The sequence below is a fragment of the Bombina bombina genome, chromosome 4, assembly GCF_027579735.1.
Source record: "Bombina bombina isolate aBomBom1 chromosome 4, aBomBom1.pri, whole genome shotgun sequence".
Lineage (NCBI taxonomy): Eukaryota > Metazoa > Chordata > Amphibia > Anura > Bombinatoridae > Bombina > Bombina bombina.
Window position 1 is genome coordinate 99217836 of NC_069502.1, and position 14674 is coordinate 99232509.

The 14674-nt window shown below is 37.7% G+C and overlaps 1 long non-coding RNA gene across 1 annotated transcript in view; it reads right to left on the minus strand.

Moving 5' to 3' along the window:
• Positions 1 to 1304: 1304 nt before the first annotated feature.
• The window catches only part of LOC128655263 (uncharacterized), a 46607-nt gene continuing 33237 nt past the window's right edge, over positions 1305 to 14674 (minus strand). Inside the window, exon 3 of the long non-coding RNA XR_008401743.1 lies at positions 1305 to 1383. This is a non-coding gene — a long non-coding RNA (uncharacterized LOC128655263). The remainder of the gene's footprint in view (positions 1384 to 14674) is intronic.

The following is a 14674-nucleotide window of genomic DNA, read 5'->3' on the forward strand; positions in this document are numbered from 1 at the left end:
TGATGTGAGTCTGATGTGCTGGGCTAGAAAGCTGTGGTTACTGCAGTTAAAGAGGGAAAGATCTGGTGAGTGAGGATCGTGCAATAAAAAAATCTACTTGGTGTACTTTAATTTAATAGTTCATAATTAAATACTTTAGAATTTAGCTGTGCAGTTCAAAAGTTACCAAGAAAGATACTGTATTTAAAGCGACACTAAACACACACATTTTCTTTCATGATTCAGATAGAGAATACAGTTTTAAACAATATTCCAATGTACTTCTATCTTCTAATTTGCTTCATTCTTTAGATATCCTTTGTTGAAGAAATAGCAATGCACATGGGTGAGCCAATCATACGAGGCGTTTATGTGCAGCCACAAATCAGCAGCTACTAAGCCTAGATATGCTTTTCAGCAAAGGATATCAAGAGAATAAAGCAAATAGATAAAGTAAATTAGAAAGTTGTTTAAAATTGCATGCTCTTTCTAAATAATGAAAAAAATGTGGGGTTTAATGTCCCTTTAACCCACCTTAAGATTGTACTGCAAAAGCAATATGTGAAATATTTATTTTACACTTTACCTGGTCATATAATGAAATTCCTATATATTACAGATATTATATATATTGCACATCATTGCTTGTAACACACATATATACATATATATATATATATATATATATTCTTTTTTTTTCTTTTCCTAAAGTGGATTAACAACTTTTCCTCTCCTGACTAGTATTTTTTACCATGATTGATGAACTACAGAGAATTTTTCATGCACACCTACTAACACACACACTCACACAAACACACACAAACACACACATATATACCTGTCCTTTGCAGTTAACTTTTCATAACAAACAGCAAACAGCGCTAAACAACAGTTTATGCCAGAGAACCTGTTTAGAATAAATATTAACATTACAATGTCTGAATGAAAAAAAAAAACATAATATAAATTCTGTTAGTAATTTTAACGTAAAAAAAAAAAAGAATAAAAAAATTGTCTCTGCTTTTTTCCCATATTTTTTTATTTATTTATATCCACATGTCACTGTAATAATGTTGAGTTTGGCTCTAGGGAGTTCTCTGTAAAGTACAATGCCTTAGGCTACAGAAGATGGAGCCCTCCATAACTGATATGAAAGCTCTTTAATTAAGCACTTAACATTTCAAGGCAGTTATCACAGTTAGCCCACAGACTGAGCTGGCGGTCCGTCATCACCGATAGGCCACCTAACTCACTAACGTGAGTTGAGCTGAGTCTTTTGTACTTCGGGCGAAGGGCCTCGAGGCACAGTCTGATCTACTGACCCTCCCAGATACACTTTCTAAGCCATAAGGAACTGGATATCAGATGTGACAACATTGCAGACTGGAACGGATTTTATTCCCCCTAAAGATCAAGCAATGTGGAAAAGTTAGAATGAGACTGGCACTTTCTTGGCTCCAAAAAAACACTGTGCATATGACCAAACTGAAAAAAAGAAATTGCTATGGATACTTTATGATAGCAGAAGAATAACCCTTCCCAACAAACACATTTCATTGCATTTATATAACCAAGTAGAAACTTTAATAAAAATAAAACAAAACAAAATAAAACTGACTTTCAGCATATTCTTTATGTTTCCCTTTCAAAGTAATGTTTTCTAAAAGTTTGGTATTGTATTAGAGCTGTAGACTTTACAGCATTAAGTTAAAAAGGGTTAATGGAATGAACTGTAGAGACTAAATTGTAACGCAATAAAAGTAAACCAAACAGTTTATAGCAGGCAACCATCTTCTGGTATTTGGGTCTGTGTCAAGCCATGGATGTGGAAAATTAAAGCCGTGCTGAGGAAGGAAATGAACCATGTCTAATATATCTCCAGCAATAAAATGGTTTCACTAGGACTGTAAAGCTGTGGCTTATATTAGAAGAAAGAAAATCAAACTATATGTCAATTCCACATCATAGGACATGAAATGTCCACAAAAATTTATATTACTATTTAGAAGTGTTTCATTCTGGTGTTTTATTGTGATTGGATGCGCCCTTTTCTGTATCTTTTGACTGGTATGAAAATGATTTGAACTTCTTTTTTAGCATTTATTTTCCATCTATTACCTGTTCTATTACTTTTTATTATTTTATTGTGCTTGTGTAGAGGATTTTGCACAGTTTTCATTATAATGTTACATTAAGCCAATTTATTTGTATATTATAGGCTGTATAATTGCACCTTTTTGTAGAACAATTTGCTTTTCATTATCTAACAAATCAACATTGCTATATCCCTAAAAAAAAAAAAATGTTAGTAGCCAAGAAAGCATATAAAAAGTTTGATGAACAAGGTCAAAGCTACACACATAATTATTTTGTGCTCAAACAATTTAAAATTAATTAAATATTTTGTGAGATTATAGCATCCATTTTAACTTGTTACAGACTAGTAAGTGGTATAAGCACTTTTTTTCTCATTTGGAAGACTTTGTTCTCTGTATACCATGCTTATACTATCTATCTATCTATCTATCATCTATCTATCTATCTATCTATCTATCTATCTATATATATATATATATATATATATATATATATATATATATATATATATATATATATATATGTATACACAGTCCCAATATGAATCTGCCCTCCTGTGGTCAACCACCTGATAAGTCTGCTTGTAAACATACAATATCCAAAGAATAGAAACAGACCAGGATTTGTGTCAAAGAATAAAGCCAAATTTATTGAAGTTTAAAACAATAATTACACACAAGTGCTGTGCTTATATAGTGTACAGAAATACAACAATACCTCCCACTTCCTGTGAAAAAAGTGCCACATTTACATAATATCCGGTGGTCATTAGTATATACACCCAGATGAACCGGAAGTACTTGTCATTTACTTCCAGGTTTATACAGGTGAGTTTCCTGGCATAATTGCACACACAGAGTGTAACATAAACACAAGTATAATATATACATAACATGTTCCTAATGTGCATAAAATAAATTGCAAAACATCTACCGCAGTTATCTGCAGCTAAAACTAGTGACCGGTAATTTTCCTCACATTTGCATTACTCCATACTGGATATTGCATCACTTCCGGTTTCATCACTACCAGAACATGTTATCAAACGTACTGTGTGGTAAATAACGAAAACATTATTCATTCTAGTAACAAATGCAGTGTATCAAAATTAAACCCACTATCTAAGTAAGTGAATATCAAGTGCCTACATATAAACACAATTAGAACTACCGGAATGACCTGGCAAATATAAAACGTGTAATATAGTGACAATACCATAAACAAATAACAGATAAATTCAGTGTGTGTGGATACTCTACTAACTAGAATCAAGTTTGCAGTTAAACTTAGGCATCATGCTACATTATGAATAGATCTAATATATTCCCAGTACCACTGGAATTACATTTATATCAGCCCTCTGGCTATAAAAAGAGATCTATGCAAGTAACCCTAACTGGTCTAGGGGGTTATCTTGGGAATGTGCCGACCCTTAAAGTCTGCTAGAGCACATGAGTACACCACTGACAGTGGTCAGGGATACACCTCCAATCTATAGACAGAACGGATCCCCCATCCTGCCCCCATCCACAACCATGCTAACTCCCTCATATTTATACACAGCATGCATGATACTTTTTAAGTTAAAGAGTCAAAATTGCTCCCTGACAGATTTAAGAGTGGCTTTATCGTATTTTCTGTTCAGGAATTTGTTATGCATCTCTTGTGCTTGAGAGGCCCCCTTCTCTCTGTTAGAATTATTCCTAGTCACTCTTATGAACTGATATTTAATAATTCCCTTTTTTAGAGATGGAGCGTGACAACTATCTGCCATCAACAGTGAATTACGGTCAGTTGGTTTAGTGTACAGTGTGGTTTCCAATCGAGTCTGCCCCTTCATAATTATCAGGTCTAGGAATTCTATGGCACTCTCACTGTGGAACATTTTGAATCAGACCGTGGTGTGGGTGTTATTAAATTGTTGGAACCACTGCTGTAGACTTTCTGTACTTCCCCACCAAATAAAAAAATGTCATCAATGTACCTCATGTAAAATATTACCTGAGGTACATCTTTTGACCAAAGGAATTGTTTTTCAAAACCGGACATAAACAGATTGGCATACGATGGGGCCATGTTCGACCCCATAGCTGTGAATGCTGTTTGTAAATAGAAGAATCTTTCAAATTTAAAATAATTTCTGGTGAGATAACATTCTACTTATTGCAAAACAAATTCGATTGGTGGGCCTACATATTTTGTAGAGGAGAGTAGTGCTTCCTTCACCCTATCCAAGCCCACCTCATGGGGAATGATGGTATATAGACTATTAATGTCTAATGTAACCAATAGGTCCTGTTCCTCCATTCTACCCCTTTAAGGAGTCTAAGAAGTTCATTGGAGTCAAGTAAAAAAGCCTTGTTGTCTTGAACTACAGGTTGCAACAGAAAGTCTACATACTGGCGATGGGCTGTAGTAATGAGTCTCTAGAGAATACAATGGGGCATCCTGGGTGTTTCACCATTGTTTTGTGAATTTTGGGGATAGTGTATAGAATAGATATTTTGGGGCAATCTGTTGTCATATATTTTCCAAGTGATTCTGTCAAGTAGCCCTGATTAACATCAAATCCTATTAAAATTTCAAGTTGTTTTTTAAATTTTTCTGTGGGGTCACATTAGGAACATGTTATGTATATATTATACTTTGATTGTGTTTATGTTTATGTGTGGGAAATTATGTCAGGAAACTAGACTGTATAAACCCGGAAGTAAATGACAAGTACTGGGTGTATACACTAATGACCACCAGATATGATGTAAATTTGGCGCTTTTTCCACAGGAAGTGGGAGGTATTGTTGTATTCCTGTACACTATTTAAGCACAGCACTTGTGTGTAATTATTGTTCTGAAGAAGGGGAAATATAACCCCGAAACGTCAATAAATATTTGGCTTTATTCTTTGATGCAAATCCTGGTCTTATGCTGTTCTTTGGATATTATATATATATATATATATATATATATATATATCTCAAAGAAGAGATATTGCAGACAGCGGTTTGTAGTAGTAAAAACACAGTCTTTATTAGGACAAGGTTAAAACACTCCAGAGGTCAGCACAGGTACATCACAACGAATAGTCCGCAAACATGTTTCGGCCTCAGGCTGTAATCATAGCTAAAGGACAATGCACCTGAGCCACTTAAAAAGGCACCAGGATCACCCTGATTGGGTAAAATCAAAAACACGTTGTGAGAAAGATTAACCCTATGAGTACTTGCATAAATTATACAGCCTATTGTCAATATTAAGAAATTTGCACTTATATAAGATGACAGATCAGAAAATTATGTTTATACCAGGCAGATTATTATTATGGTTAAACCTTTAGACTTGACAGCTAGTCACTGTATTATTAGTGGCAATAGAATGTTACTTTAAAGAGCAAAGTTCCAAAGCCCAATTGTAAGCTATTATATAGGAACTAAAAACTAAATAATTAGTAATAAAACATAACATCATAAGCCAACATAAAAGGTCCATAAACTCTGTCATTTTATGCTTGAATTAGGCTAGAGATGAAGAATGAAGAGAAAAATACTGACATGTCATAAATGTAATAATGAATGTAACAATAGATATATATAGTGAAACATGACTTCAAGAGACTTCAAAAATGGAAATAATATTATTATTATTAATTGTCAACAATAGCAACAATAATAGAGAGTATAGACAAGGAACAGGATAAGTGCAGAATCAGGACAGTCCTCTGCACAAGAGGGAATCATTGATCCATGGCAATAGAGATATCTACTGCCAATAGTTTATTAAGTCATATTCTGAATTTAAACTGGTAGGTACACGAGTTTGTAATTTAAAAAACAGAATTTATGCTTACCTGATAAATTACTTTCTCTTGCGGTGTATCCAGTCCACGGATTCATCCTTTACTTGTGGGATATTCTCATTCCCTACAGGAAGTGGCAAAGAGAGCACACAGCAGAGCTGTCCATATAGCTCCCCCTCTAGCTCCACCCCCCAGTCATTCGACCAAAGGTTAGGAAGAAAAGGAGAAACCATAGAGTGCAGTGGTGACTGTAGTTTAAACAAAAAATTTTTTTTACCTGACTTAAATGCCAGGGCGGGCCGTGGACTGGATACACCGCAAGAGAAAGTAATTTATCAGGTAAGCATAAATTCTGTTTTCTCTTGCAAGGTGTATCCAGTCCACGGATTCATCCTTTACTTGTGGGATACCAATACCAAAGCTTTAGGACACGGATGAAGGGAGGGAATAAGACCGGTACCTTAAACAGAAGGCACCACTGCTTGCAAAACCTTTTTCCGCAAAAATAGCCTCCGAAGAAGCAAAAGTATCGAATTTGTAAAATTTGGCAAAAGTATGCAGTGAAGACCAAGTCGCTGCCTTACAAATCTGTTCAACAGAAGCCTCATTTTTGAAAGCCCATGTGGAAGCCACTGCTCTGGTAGAATGAGCAGTAATTCTTTCAGGAGGCTGCTGGCCAGCAGTCTCATAGGCCAAACGGATGATGCTTTTCAGCCAAAAGGAAAGAGAGGTAGCAGTCGCTTTCTGACCTCTCCTCTTACCAGAATAGATAACAAACAAGGAAGATGTTTGTCTGAAATCCTTAGTTGCTTGTAAATAGAACTTTAAAGCACAAACTACATCAAGATTGTGTAACAGACGTTCCTTCTTCGAAGAAGGATTAGGACACAGAGGAGGAACAACTATTTCCTGGTTAATATTCTTGTTAGAAACAACTTTAGGAAGAAAACCAGGCTTGGTACGCAAAACTACCTTATCTGCGTGGAACACCAGGTAAGGTGAATCACACTGTAAGGCAGATAATTCTGAAATTCTTCGAGCAGAAGAGATAGCTACTAAAAACAAAACTTTCCAAGATAACAACTTAATATCTATGGAATGTAAAGGTTCTAATGGAACCCCTTGAAGAACTGAAAGAAGTAGATTTAGACTCCATGGCAGAGCCACAGGTTTATAGACAGGCTTGATTCTGACTAAAGCCTGAGCAAACGCTTGAACGTCTGGTACCTCTGCCAGACGCTTGTGTAAAAGGATAGACAGAGCAGATATTGGTCCTTTTAAGGAACTAGCTGACAATCCTTTCTCCAATCCTTCTTGGAGAAAAGACAATATCCTGGGAATCCTAATCTTACTCCATGAGTAACCCTTGGATTCACACCAACAAAGATATTTCCGCCATATCTTATGGTAGATTTTCCTGGTGACAGGCTTTCTAGCCTGAATCAGAGTATCTATAACTGACTCAGAGAACCCAGGCTTTGATAGAATTAAGCGTTCAATCTCCAAGCAGTCAGACATAGAGAAACTAGATTTGGATGCTTTAACAGACCATGTATTAGAAGATCCTGCCTCATTGGCAGAGTCCATGGTGGGACAGATGACATGTCCACTAGGTCTGCATACCAAATCCTGCGTGGCCACGCAGGCACTATCAGAATCACTGAAGCCTTCTACTGCTTGATTCTGGCGACCAGACAAGGGAGAAGGGGAAACACTGAAAAAACATAAGCCAGATGGAAAGACCAAGGCGCTGCTAGAGCATCTATCAATACCGCTTTGGGGTCCCGGGACCTGGACCCGTAGAGAGGAAGTTTGGTGTTCTGACGGGACGCCATCAGATCTAACTCTGGAGTGTCCCATAGCTGAGTCAGCTGGGCAAATACCTCCGGGTGGAGTTCCCACTCCCCAGGGTGAAAAGTCTGATGACTTAGAAAATCCGCCTCCCAGTTGTCTACTCCTGGGATGTGAATTGCTGAGAGATGGCAGGAGTGATCCTCCACCCACCTGATTATTTTGGTTACTTCCGTCATCGCTAGGGAACTCTTTGTTCCCCCCTGATGATTGACATAAGCTACAGTTGTGATGTTGTCCGACTGAAATCTGATTAATTTGGCCGCAGCTAGTTGAGGCCATGCCTGAAGAGCGTTGAATATCACCCTCAATTCCAGAATGTTTATCGGGAAGAGTTTCTTCCCAAGACCATAAGCCCTGAGCTTTCAGGGAGTCCCAGACCGCACCCCAGCCTAACAGACTGGCGTCGGTCATTACAATGACTTACTCTGGCCTGCGGAAACATATTCCCTGAGACAGGTGGTCCTTAGACAACCACCAGAGAAGAGAATCTCTGGTCTCCTGGTCCAACTGAATTTGAGGAGACAAATCTGCATAATCCCCATTCCACTGTTTGAGCATGCATAGTTGCAGTGGTCTGAGGTATATCCGAATGAAGCAAGTAGTTAAAAGTTTCAACTTCCTGACCTCCGTCAGAAATATTTTCATTTCTACTGAATCTATTAGTGTTCCTAGGAAGGGAACCCTTGTGAGTGGAGACAGAGAACTCTTTTTGACGTTCACCTTCCACCCGTGAGACCTCAGAAAGGCCAATACAATCTCTGTGTGAGCCTTGGCTCTGTGAAAGGACAGCGCCTGAATTAAGATGTGGTCACATTCACTTTACCCTCCCGTAGAGAGACCCTAGTGCTTAGAGCCGGCAAAGATAATGACTGGGGGGTGGAGCTAGAGGGGGAGCTATATGGACAGCTCTGCTGTGTGCTCTCTTTGCCACTTCCTGTAGTGAATGAGAATATCCCACAAGTAAAGGATGAATCCGCGGACTGGATACACCTTGCAAGAGAAATCCAGAACATTTCCCTCTTCTTCAGCAGCCTGTCTCTATCGCCCCCTCTTGGGGGGCAAAGCACTCTTTCAATGGCTTGCCACCTAAGCGAATCTACACTTTTCTGGTGATACTTCGCAAAGTGTTGCACTAGTGGTGTGGAAGCTACACCAGCCTGTATCGTGGAGAGATGATTGCGAATGCGCACCTTTACCTCAGTAGTCGTGAGTCCAACGTACTGTAAATGGCACGTAATGCAGCTCAACACATACACAACATACGTAGAGGTGCATTTGAGGCAGGACTGTATAGCAAAAGTATCCACTGTAACTTCAGACTTAATGCTATCAGAGGGTAAAACAAATTCACACACCCTGCATTTGTTTCGGCACTTAAAAATGCCTCTGTGTGTGAGCCAAGAACTCTGTTTTTGATTAATCTTAGGTAACACAGAAGGAGATAATAAGTTACCCAATGTGGTTGTTTTCCTGTAGGAGCAGCGTAAACCTTGAGCAATACAATGCTCAAGCTTATCATCAGCCGCTAGGAATGAAAAATGTTATTTTAACTATTTTGCATATTTCTGTATATTCCTGACTAAATTCTGTGACAAAAGTTACTCCTTTATGTTCATTGGTGGTTTTGTGCTTATCAGTTGCACTTGTCAGACCCAAAACCTTTGACCTATCTAGGCCATCTACCTGTTTCCTGGCCTCCTTAATGACCTTAGCACTGTACCCTCTGTGTTTTAGCCTGTTAGTCAAATCTTGTGGCTGTTCAGCACATTTATTTGGTAAAGAGCAGTTACATTTGACCCGGATAAATTGGCCCTTGGTCACAGCATAGGGTACGTGCCTAGGATGGTAGCTCTGTGCATGTAGGAGGGTATTCCCAGCTATGGGCTTCTGTAAGGCAGCTGAACTCCCTGTAAGGGGATTGATGTATAATAAGATCTCAACTGCAGAAGTACCAGTGATTTAGAATGTAAATGGTTAAATTTGGTTTGAGTCCTTTTTAGGTTAGTAGGACTATTTGGTTACAGGAGAGAGATAGTAAATCCTGTAAAGAGTCTTTGAAGATACTAAATTATCAGCTAGGTAAATTGCATGGATATGTGACAACCAGTAATCAATTAGTGCAAAGTCTGTTTGTTCATTTAGAAGTCAAGTCAAATCTTAGGTGTCTATCTTCCCCCTCTTAGCTTGACACGATGGCACAGTGAAGATTTTATGTATATTAATAGTTTACTCACAGTAACCTTGTACAGGATTCAAATTCAATTCCACTGTGCTGAATGTGGGGAGAGCGAGTACAAGCAGCCTCCTGCAGCGTCGGCTGTGTGAAGAGCCGCGGTGACGTCACCGAATGGAGGTGTGTGGCTGAGCACCAATCAGGTGCGAGGAAAAGCGGCAGCTCGATGCGAACAAACAACCAGGCAGAAAGTTATTCCTTTGTTTGGCGGTGTTTACCGCAAGATTGAAATGATTGCTGGTAGATTCTTCCAGAGAGGTGAGTTGTTTAAGTTGACTTCCTGGAAGTAGAAAGTTTGTTGCTTCCCAGAAACTCACAAGCTGATAGATATAACTGAACGGTCAGCTATTTCTGGATTAGTCCTTTAGATTTTAGTTGATAGCTGGATGCAACTATAAGATTTATCTGAACTTACAGTATTGAAGTTCCAAGGTAAAAGTATCCGTAGTCAATTAGAGGTTTAGAATCAGGTTGTCTGTGAACTAGGTTCTGCACAACGCAAGATTAATTGACAAGGATCCAAGGTGGATTGTGGGAATTTATTAGAGATTCCTTAAAGGGATAGAGATTTCTTAAAGGAATATTCCAAAGTGGAAAATAAACATGACAGCTTCCTGTAAATCTCTGTCACTACTCTTCCATCCTCCATGCCTATAATCGTAATATCCAGAAAATTAATCACACTTCCCTGTAGCTCACTAGTAAACTTTATTCCAATATTATTAGAGTTCAAGTATGCAATGAAAGACATAAACTGTGACTCACTCCCATTCCACACGAGGAGCAGGTCATCTATATAGCGACCATAAAAATAAATGAATTCTCTAAAGGGGTTCCCATCTCCATAGACGTGGCACAGCTCTATGGAGATGGGAACTTTACTTTACTTTTAATCTATATACATATATATATATATTTATATATATATATATATATATATATATATATATATACGTATATATATATATATATATATATATATATATATATATATATATATATATATACATTATATATATATATATATACGTATATATATATATATATGTGTATATATATATATATATATACACATACATATATACAGTATCCCACAAAAGTGAGTACAACCCTCCCATTTTTGTAAATTTTTTATTATATCTTTTCATGAAGAAATTACACTTTGTTACAATGTAAAGTAGTGAGTGTACAGCCTGTGTAACAGTGTAAATTTGCTGTCTCCTCAAAATAACTCAACACATAGCCATTAATGTCTAAACCATTGGCAACAAAAATGAGTACACCCCTAAGTGTAAATGTCCAATTCTGGGCCCAATTAGCCATTTTCCCTCCCCGGTGTCATGTGACTCGTTAATGTTATAAGGTCTCAGGTGTGAATGGGGAACAGGTATGCTCAATTTGATGTTATCGCTCTCACACTCTCTGATACTGGTCACTGGAAGTTCAACATGGCACCTCATGGCAAAGAACTCTCTGAGGATCTGAAAATAAGAATTGTTGCTTTACATAAAGTTGGCCTAGGCTATAAGAAGATTGCCAAGACCCTGAAACTGAGCTGCAGCACAGTGGGCAAGACCATACAGCGGTTTCACAGGACAGGTTCCACTTAGAACAGGCCTCGCCATGGTCGATCAAGGAAGTTGAGTGCACGTGCACAGTGTCCTATCCAGAGGTTGTCTTTGGGAAATAGACATTTGAGTGCTGCCCGCATTGTTGCAGAGGTTGAAGGGGTGGAGTGTCAGCCTGTCAGTGCTCAGACCATACGCTGCATACTGCATCAAATTGGTCTGCATGGCTGTCGTGCCAGAAGGAAGCCTCTTCTAAAGATGATGCACATGAAAGCCCGCAAACAGTTTTCTGAAGACAAGCAGACTAAGGACATGGATTACTGGACCCATGTCCTGTGGTCTGACCAAGATAAACTTATTTGGTTCAGATGGTGTCAAGTGTGTGTGGCATCAACCAGGTGAGGAGTACAAAGACAAATGTGTTATGCCTACAGTCAAGCATGGTGGTGGGAGTGTCATGCTCTGGGCCTGCATGACTGCTGCCGGCACTGGCGAGCTACAGTTCATTGAGGGAACCATGAATGCCAACATGTACTGTGACATGGATAAAATATAGATGGGGTGCCCTTGTTAGACTGTGTGTAGTGTACTCAAAGTATAGGATGCTAGATGCAAAATTCAGATAATTAAGATATTCAGACTAATGAAGGTATACCAGCTATAATTGGCAATGGTGATATATACATAACACGTGATAGCAGTATAATACCTATGATAAACTATTAAATGCTATATATGGCAAAATGGTGGCCAGATAAGGTGGATAATATACCCCTATCTGGAGGTCTATATGATAAGGATATTGCCTATGGATTAATTTTTTTTATTTTTTTTATTGATTAATATTCATCACTGGGTAGATGGTGAAGCAGGTCAAGGCAGCTATCTGTAGAGGATCAAGGCCATGATCCAGGATCAGTTATCTGCAGACAAAATAAAAACACAGAAGCGCCACATGGCCCAATATTGTTTGATGCAAATGAAGGTGTTCTAATTACACTCACATATGGTATAACACCCATAATGGTGCAGAAGGAGCGGTCTATGATCAATAGCATTCACCCAGAAGGTTGACCTCCGTTGGATATTCAGTAATTTGCAGAGGGTGATACAGAACACAAAAAAGCATATATGGCCTAGTATTGTTGGTATAGGCAGGATATATATAATATTGGTATATAATGCACTCTCATTTAGTAGAGCACCTCCCCTGGTGCAGTCAGAGCAAGCTGGGATCGATACAGTCACCCAGTAGACTTATGTCCGGCTAACTGGAGCTCCCAATGATCCAGAGATGGTGTAGGTCAAAAAGTAGGTAAAAATAGTAGTTCCGGCAGCAAGTGGTAAGTATAAAAAAAACCTTACTTTATTAAAATATTAAAATATATTTCTCAGCCAACCAGTGGCTGTTTCATCAGGCTTAATAAAATGAATGCTTCACACTTACTATATATGCAAGACATACAAACCAAATTAATGAGCAGCACCTGGAGTAGGCGCTAATCAATTAAAACCAGTCATGTGGGTCAATAGAACCAATCAGATGAGAGCACATTGTGTGACAATATAAACAAACATTCGATAACAAGACTATACAGTCTAATATAAAGAGTTCACAATAAAAAGAAAATCATTGTTTTAGCATATTATATGTCACAAATCTGTTTTTATATCAAGGTATATGGTAATTCAGAGGTTCTCCAAGATCATTTATACAAATCATTTGTCAATATTTAAGCCATTATTAGATATATATATATAAAAAAAATCTTTTCCCCCAAAAGCAAAGTGTACAATGAATAATAAATGTGTCTAACATTATTATTTAATTGCCTAATATTAATTTATTTATTCAGGCAGAGACTACATAGTGATAGATTTTAGTTAATTTTGAACATTATACGGAAAGCCATATATGCACAACATTCAAAAGGGATACTCCTAACTTGTGTATCTATTGATCGTTATGATGGTGCTCAGTCTTCCTTACTATAATTGTGTATAGAGATCATGATCTTTGTGGTCTGAAATTATTGTTTCTTTGTAGCCGTAATGGCGTTAAGAAGGTTGGCTACAGTCGACACTTGGAGCTGGTGCATTAGTCAAATGACACTGAGGGAAATCTTGGTGACGTGACCTATAGTGATAGGTCTTATGCAGGAGGTAATGAGTGGACCAGTAGCTGGGAACATAATGATGGTGGGCGGGCATTTGATGAGACAATGTAAACTGTCTCTATGACATCCTGTTATAATAACGATGTGCCCATACGGTAAACGTTAATCTTTATAACCAAAAAGGTAAAACTAGGTGCCCTGTTTGTAGTGAAAATAGATTATGCCAGCAAGATTTGATGCCATCTTAAGGAGTATTATTATGATGACCATAAATAAGTGCATATGAATTATATGCTGGTATTAAATTAAAGAGAATATCCATGCTGTAATATATGAACCAGTGTACCTATCAGGTACCACTTCAGATTTTAAATGACGCTATCAACTAAAGGGAATATCCCACAACGCATTGTGGTTTCGATGAGGGTATTATAATAAAAGTTAATATGGTATGTGATGTGCTACGAATATAGTGGTGAATGGTGATGAGTCATGACCCATATCAGTCATATAATATGGTGCTTGATTATTAGGGAATGTGAGTGGTGGAAATGATGGTACTTAGTGTCAGTCATTCTTATATTGCAGGAAAAATTTAATTATAGGGAAATGTGAGTATTTGCTAGAATAAGTGAATAACCCATATAGGTAAAAAATGGATCGCAAGCTGGTCTACAAACCAGTTTACCAGTGATGACTCACCAAAGTAGGGTGAAAGATCTACCCTATATGTTGGACACGTCATTTCCTTGTGACCGATGCATGTGTGGGCATATATCTAATATAGTGCAATGTCTATTCTATATACTATAGAAAATAAACTAAATGTGATATATATTAAAACTTCATACCATAGTTAGTGTTATCACATTCTAGAGATGAGATAATAGTATGATCAATAAAGCTAAATGTTAGAATATTAAAGGGTGCTTCTAATAATGTGATGATATGGTGTAATGTGAGAGCGGAAGTGATGTGGTGTTATGATAAGATGTGACACTATTATATATGTGTGTCTATAATATATTGTACA